This window comes from Pelophylax lessonae (genome assembly GCF_965119305.1).
Source record: "Pelophylax lessonae genome assembly, chromosome: 2".
Taxonomy (NCBI): Eukaryota; Metazoa; Chordata; class Amphibia; order Anura; family Ranidae; genus Pelophylax; species Pelophylax lessonae.
In genome coordinates this window covers 114,697,860-114,705,155 of record NC_138769.1, presented here as the reverse complement: position 1 = coordinate 114,705,155, position 7,296 = coordinate 114,697,860, and the positions used below count along the sequence as shown (strand labels likewise).

Genomic DNA, 7,296 nt, shown 5'->3' with positions numbered 1-7,296 from the left:
AATTTTACCCCCTTCCTGACCAGGACATTTTTTGCAATACGGCACTCATAGTTGGCAACATTTGAAAAAAATTTCCAGGGACACTTTACAGCACAGCTATCAACTACCTACTTGAAAATGTACCACACCCACTTCCCTGAATCTCTGCCCACTCCATACAATTAATCTCTGCCTACTTATCAGATTATAGGGTCTACCAGGGCTTTTTTTCTCAGAAAAAAAGATGCAGGAACTCAACCACGACCCCCCCAAACTGGTCAAAGTTTCACTAACAGTAGGATCGTCTTAAAGGCGCATCAAATACCAGGAGTGCATTATGTACAGAGTGCAGAGTTCAGGGGTGCGCTACACACAGAGTGCAGAGTTCAGGGGTGCGCTACACACAGAGTGCAGAGTTCAGGAGTGTGCTACGTATACATTGCAGTGTTCGGGAGTGTGCTACGTATACAGTGCAGAGTTCGGGAGTGTACTACGTATACAGTGCAGAGTTCGGGAGTGTGCTACGTATACAGTGCAGAGTTCAGGAGTGTGCTACGTATACAGTGCAGAGTTCAGGGGTGCGCTACACACAGAGTGCAGAGTTCAGGAGTGTGCTACGTATACAGTGCAGAGTTCAGGGGTGTGCTACATATACAGTGCAGAGTTCAGGGGTGCACTACACACAGAGTGCAGAGTTCAGGGGTGTGCTACGTATACACTGCAGAGTTCGGGAGTGTGCTACGTATACAGTGCAGAGTTCAGGAGTGTGCTACGTATACAGTGCAGAGTTCAGGGGCGCGCTACACACAGAGTGCAGAGTTCCGGAGTGTGCTATGTATACAGTGCAGAGTTCGGGAGTGTGCTACGTATACAGTGCAGAGTTCGGGAGTGTGCTACATATACAGTGCAGAGTTCGGGAGTGGGCTACGTATACAGTGCAGAGTTCGGGAGTGTGCTACGTATACAGTGCAGAGTTCGGGAGTGTGCTACGTGTACAGTGCAGAGTTCAGGAGTGTGCTACGTATACAGTGCAGAGTTCAGGGGTGCGCTACACAAAGAGTGCAGAGTTCAGGAGTGTGCTACGTATACAGTGCAGAGTTCAGGAGTGTGCTACGTATACAGTGCAGAGTTCAGGAGTGTGCTACGTATACAGTGCAGAGTTCGGGAGTGTGCTACGTATACAGTGCAAAGTTCGGGAGTGTGCTACGTATACAGTGCAGAGTTCGGGAGTGTACTACGTATACAGTGCAGAGTTCGGGAGTGTGCTACGTATACAATGCAGAGTTCAGGGGTGTGTTACACAGAGTGCAGAGTTCACCCTTCTTCTACAGCTGCTTAGCTCTGCATCCCCCATCCACATCTCACTTTTACCCCTCTTCTTCTCTAGTACCTCCCCTCACACTGTAGACGGCTTTGCCTCTCTTACTTGCAGAGAGATCATCCAGTGGGGGTGTCAGCATTCGTACTGCACCCCAGGCACCGGCATCTCCCCATACTGCACTTGGAAAACACAGAAGCCAGACTTCTGTGTTTACAAGTGATAGAGGTGTGCAGGGAGCAGAGGGCCCAAGCCAAAGGTGGTGGAACTGGGTTCTACCAAGTTCCAGCTGAAAAAAGCCCTGAGGTCTACTCAATAAAGAGAGAATTATAGGAAATTGAAAAGGGAGTTTCAAACTTAAGGCCAAAGTAGCAGAGTTGGAATAATTCTCCCATTCAGCTGCACTACTTCTGCCTAAAGTTTAAAATTCTCATCACAATTCCCTGCAATTCTCTCTTTATTGAGTAGACCTTTATAATTAAACGATTCTCAGCACAGAGGAATCTAATAGCTGCTGGATCACAGACACAGAAAGATACAGAAAGCTATTTTCTTATTTTAGATGTGAATAAAAGCCCTTATTTTGACTAATTGCAGCATTAAATGTATGTTTAAAAGAAATCAGACAGAGTCAGTACCTTTCTCAACAGCAGCTGCTCCCAGACGGCAGGCGCGTGTGACAGGGCTGGGGCTGGGGAAAGGATGTGAGCGGGAGCTCATACAGACCTGTGCGGAGCCAGGTGACCCTGAGCGATGACGTCACGCAACCCCGCGATCACTTGACACAAAGCGCATTTGCTGGGACAGTCCTGGCAGAGTAAATTACCTGGGACAGGCTCCTATTTGCCGGTACTGTCCCGGAAAAAATGGGACAGTTGGCAATTATGCGGCACTGCGTTATTTTAACTGGAAATTCCGCAGTCGTGCGACGCTGTACCCAAATAAAATTGCCACATATACAAGACATGCAACAAAGAACCCTCTAATGGGGCTTTAACGGGCATCACACTGAGGTAAACGTGTTGTAAATAACTTATGTCTTTTATTGTACAAAATAAAATGAAAAAAATTATATACAATCACATAACACACAACACAGATAAAAAAATGTTAGCGACTAATAACAAGCATGACCGGATTGGAGAATGATAATCTCTATTGGGCTGTGGGGATCCAACGCGTTTTGATGTATGTCGATATAGTAATCTTCTTCAGGGGTGTTTTTGCACAGAACCAATGAAGATATCCAAATATAATCAAGTTCAAAAGTATAGTCGCAAATTTAAAAACATTGTCCAGGACCAACAAGGGAGCTGTCAAGCACTCTCCACCACCAGACACGCATACCCCAAAAAGATGGAGGGTGGCAGCAAAGGAGGCTCCACAAGGGGTCTGTAAAAATGGGCGCAAAGGCAAAAAACTCAGAGGCAACCAATCCTGATGTCTATATAAAATGGGTAAATAGATATCAGTTGTGTGGTCCCATTAGAGGGTTCTTTGTTGCATGTCTTGTATTGATTAGGGATGTGGACATCCCATGGGTTACTCCCATTTATGACCTAACCAGTCCCCATTTGTCTTTCCCCACATATAGAGCTTTCTTTTGGTAGCATTTGATCACCTCTGCGGTTTTTATTTTTTGCGCTAAAAACAAAGAAAGACTGACAATTCTGCAAAAAAAAACAAAAAAAAAGAACTATATTTTTTACTTTTTGCTATTAAATGTAAAAATGTAAAAAATCAAATGTCTTCATAAATTTAGGTCAATATGTATTCTGCGTATATTTTTAGCAAAGAAATCCCAATAAGCGTATATTGATCGGTTTGCGTTAAAATTATAGCTTCTACAAACTATGGGAGCGATTTAGGGACTTTATTTTTTTAATATTTTTTACTAGTAATGGCGGCAATAAGTGATTTTTAGCGGGACTTCAACATTGCGGCAGACAAATTTGACACTAAAGTGACACTTTTTGGGGACCAGTGATACCAATACAGTGATCAGTGCTAAAAAACAAATGCACTGTTACTGTATAAAAAAACACTGGCAGGGAAGGGGTTAATATTACAGGCAATCAAAGGGTTAAATGTGTTCCCTATGAGTGCTTTTTAACTGTGGGAGATGTGCTTTGACAAAAGAAAAACAGAGATCCATGTCTCTGCTTAGCAGTAACACAAGATCTCCATTTTCCTCTCTTGCAGAATGGCTGTCTGCCTTGTTAGACCGCCGCTCTGCCTCGCTCCAAACGACCTGCAAAGTCCATAAAGACATGGATGAGCGAGTTTGGGGTGAAGGAACTTGACTGACCTGCACAGAGTCCTGACCTCAAGCCAATAGAACACCTTTGGGATGAATTAGAGCGTAGACTGCGAGCCAGGCCTTCTCTCTAACATCTGTACCTGACCTCACAAATGTACTTTCGGGAAGAATGATCAAACATTCCCATAGACACTCCTAAACCTTGTGGACATCCTTCCCAGAAGAGTTGAAGCTGTTCTAGCTGCAAACAGTGGGCCAACTCAATATTGAACCCTACGGACTAAAACTGGGATGCCATTAAAGTTCATGTGCATGTTAAGGCAGGTGTCACAATACGTTTGGTAATAGTGTGTATCATATTTTTTCAGCATTTTTCATTTTCAGCACTGATGACAATGGTCACCAAATACAAAGGGACAGTGAAGCTCCCCAGTGGACACAGTGAAAGTAATAAAAACCTGACAGATGTTCTAGTTCTTACCTTCTCACTCCAAAATGGGGAAAAAAATGTTTATAGACATTTTTGTTAAAAAAAATGTCTATGCGCCACCTTTAGTAAAATGTTACACCCTTATTTAGGGTGTAACATGTAACTATGCATCACCCCCCACCTACCCTGTGACAGCGGGCAGGGGTTCCTCTCCCCGCAGCTGCTGTCACATTTTAAACTTGGCACAGCTGTACGAGGCTCTGTCACACAGCCACATCCTTCATTTACACTGATCTGTAAATAAACAGCCTACAAGTCCCGTCTTCCACCACGGCAGACGGCGCGCTGATGAGCGCCCTCGCAGTTCATTCATGCTTCCTCCAGCTTACAAACAGAAAGCCCATATGGAAGTACAGGCAAGAAAGCTGGAAGGGAGAGTGTTTGGAGGCCTGACTGATCACAGGTTCAATGCTCTGCAGGCTCCAATGAAAAAAATAAAACCTGCAAAAACATGTACATTTAACTTTTTTTTCAGAAATGTTAACTTAGCCTTTGGGCATTTGCACAGGCACAATGAATATTTGCCATTATGTCTGTAATATGATTATCTGCTATAACATCAGCTCCATCTAGTGGCCATAATGCTGTATTTTTTCAGGTATTTCAGAAAAATGTTGCACTAGATAGAGCTGACAATCATAGGAGATAATAATCATACTACACATCATCGTGTGCAAATGGCTACGGGCCTGTTCGCACCTGTGTTATAGAAAATGCAAAATATGTTTTCTTGAAAATGCATGTCTCATTTTTATTGTACCTTTAAAGCATTGCGTTTTAACCAGTGCATTTTCATACCTGGGAAAAATGGACAAGTAAAAAAAAAAAATGACTAACATAATAACATGAGAAAGAGAGTAAACACTGCTCAAGGTTGGTCTCCACCTGTCCCACCTCCACTGCACACTAGCAGGGGCTGATCCTGTTTGTTGCAGACTGCATGATGTATGGAAAGGAATTAGGTCGGCCGGACATCTGATAAAATCACCTTTATTATGAAATATTCCAAGTAGACACTCCACAATACAATAATCCAGGGAAGATAGCATACCAGCTAATGTATTTCACGCCAATATCAGAGCCTAATCACAGCTATGATTAAGCGCTGACGTTGGCTTGAAACGCGTTAGCTGGTGTGCAGTCTTCCCTGGATTATTGTATTGTGGAGTGTCTACATGGAATATTTCATAATAAAGGTGATTTTATCGGATGTTCGGCCGACCTAATTCCTTTCCAAATATAGCAAGGTTTCTAGGCCTATGGCCTGATGTGGGTCTGCCATTAGTACCGGAATCCTCTCCAGCCCATGTGAGCTGAGTCCCCAGGTGTGACAACTGAAGCAGCGACAACTGCAGCATCTTTGTTTGTGGTTTTTATTATAAATTAAGGGGATGGGAGAAGGGAATGAGTGGGATACTCCTTTCGGCTTGAACTAATTACAATTTGGACTTCGATCCTGAAAAATGCCCGTTGGTGCTTCCTTGACGCCATCCGGCGCCAGCCAACGCTCACTGACTCTGAGAACACTCTGTAGAACAGAAGAAGTATTGAAACCCAGACCTTAAGTCCAGTAGATCCAAAATTGAGAACTGTAGAACTCCTGACACTGTTTCACTGTGTAAGTCTCTGAATACTTTCCCCCACCTGGCACAGCTCGGAGTTCTACAAAATACTATCACTGTAATTGGCACACGCAATACAATTCAGGGCCCAGACTGCAGGCGCCCCCTTTGCTCCTTGAAATCTTCAGGGTCCACTGACTATGTACCCCCTTTACAACTTCAGGGTCCTCAACCTAGGTACCCCCTTTACAGCTAGCTGACACTGGATCCCAGAACCTCCTCCGGAGTGGTCCCCACTGACTCTAGGCAGACACCCAGGGGCAATCCTCAGTACTTACGACCTGTGTAGGCTTCCCTGGGACTGGACCCCTCTCTCTCTCCGCAGGTTCTCGGCACACCGGATCCCCTCAGCTCAACTCAGCACTCTCTGGATTCTCAGGCGACACCCAGGGATATCCACCTTCCTCAGACAGGAGAAGAGACAGCCGCACTCTTCCTCCTGGGACTCTGCTCCCGCCACGCACTTCCCCCCAAACTTGTACCCACTCCCAGAATCCCCTGCAGCCTAATCTGCCTTCTGGGGTAGTTACAAGCTGGGATGTGTCCCCTGATTGGGCTTCCCACACTGCCCTATGAGAAGCCTCTCACAGGAGCCAATGGGGAGACTTCTCCCTTCAGCAGGCACATCTGGAAGCCCTGACACCCTGACTAGATAAATCACAGCCCTGCTGTTAAGCAGACAAGGCCCACTATAGTTTTACCTAGCACCTACCTGTAGGGTGCTACACATACATCACGCACTAATACCACATGTTGCATTTTCGATACGCTACCATTGACTATAATAGAAGGTCATTTTTCACAAAACGCACTAAAGATGCAGCAAGCAGGAATTTTTAAAAGTGCAGAGCACTGTATAAAGAACACAGATATGAGAAGTTATATAGTGTTTAAAGGGGACTAGTTTACATACACTAAATAGGTGCATTTTAGCGTGACAAAAGCACAGATATGAACAGGTCCTAAGACATCCGCACTGTTACTTTTTTTTATAGATCGTTCCCTAAAAACGACCTTAAGCTGGCTATAGATCAAGTCCATCTATGGGCAGGATGGTCGTACTGAAGTCGACCTATACAGCTGCAAGAAAAAATATGTGAACCCTTTGGAATGATATGGATTTCTGCACAAATTGGTCATAAAATGTGATCTGATCATCATCTAAGTCACAACAATAGACAATCACAGTTTGCTTAAACTAATAACACACAAAGAATGAAATGTTGCCATGTTTTTATTGAACACACCATGAAAACATTCACAGTGCAGGTGGAAAAAAGTATGTGAACCCTTGGATTTAATAACTGGTTGAACCTCATTTGGCAGCTATAACTTCAACCAAACGTTTCCTGTAGTTGCAGATCAGACGTGCACAACGATCAGTGTGAGTAATTCTTGACCATTCCTCTTTACAGAACTGTTTCAGTTCAGCAATATTCTTGGGATGTCTGGTGTGAGTCGCTTTCTTGAGGTCATGCCACAGCATCTCAATCGGGTTGAGGTCAGGACTCTGACTGGGCCACTTCAGAAGGCGTATTTTCTTCTGTTTAAGCCATTCTGTTGTTGATTTACTTCTATGCTTTGGATCATTGTCCTGTTGCAACACCCATCTTCTGTTGAGTTTCAG

General features: G+C 44.3%; 1 protein-coding gene across 1 annotated transcript in view; it reads left to right on the top strand.

The window, feature by feature from the left end:
- TRPV3 (transient receptor potential cation channel subfamily V member 3) overlaps positions 1-7,296 on the top strand; it is a 216,199-nt gene that overhangs the window by 81,937 nt on the left and 126,966 nt on the right. The window lies entirely within an intron of this gene.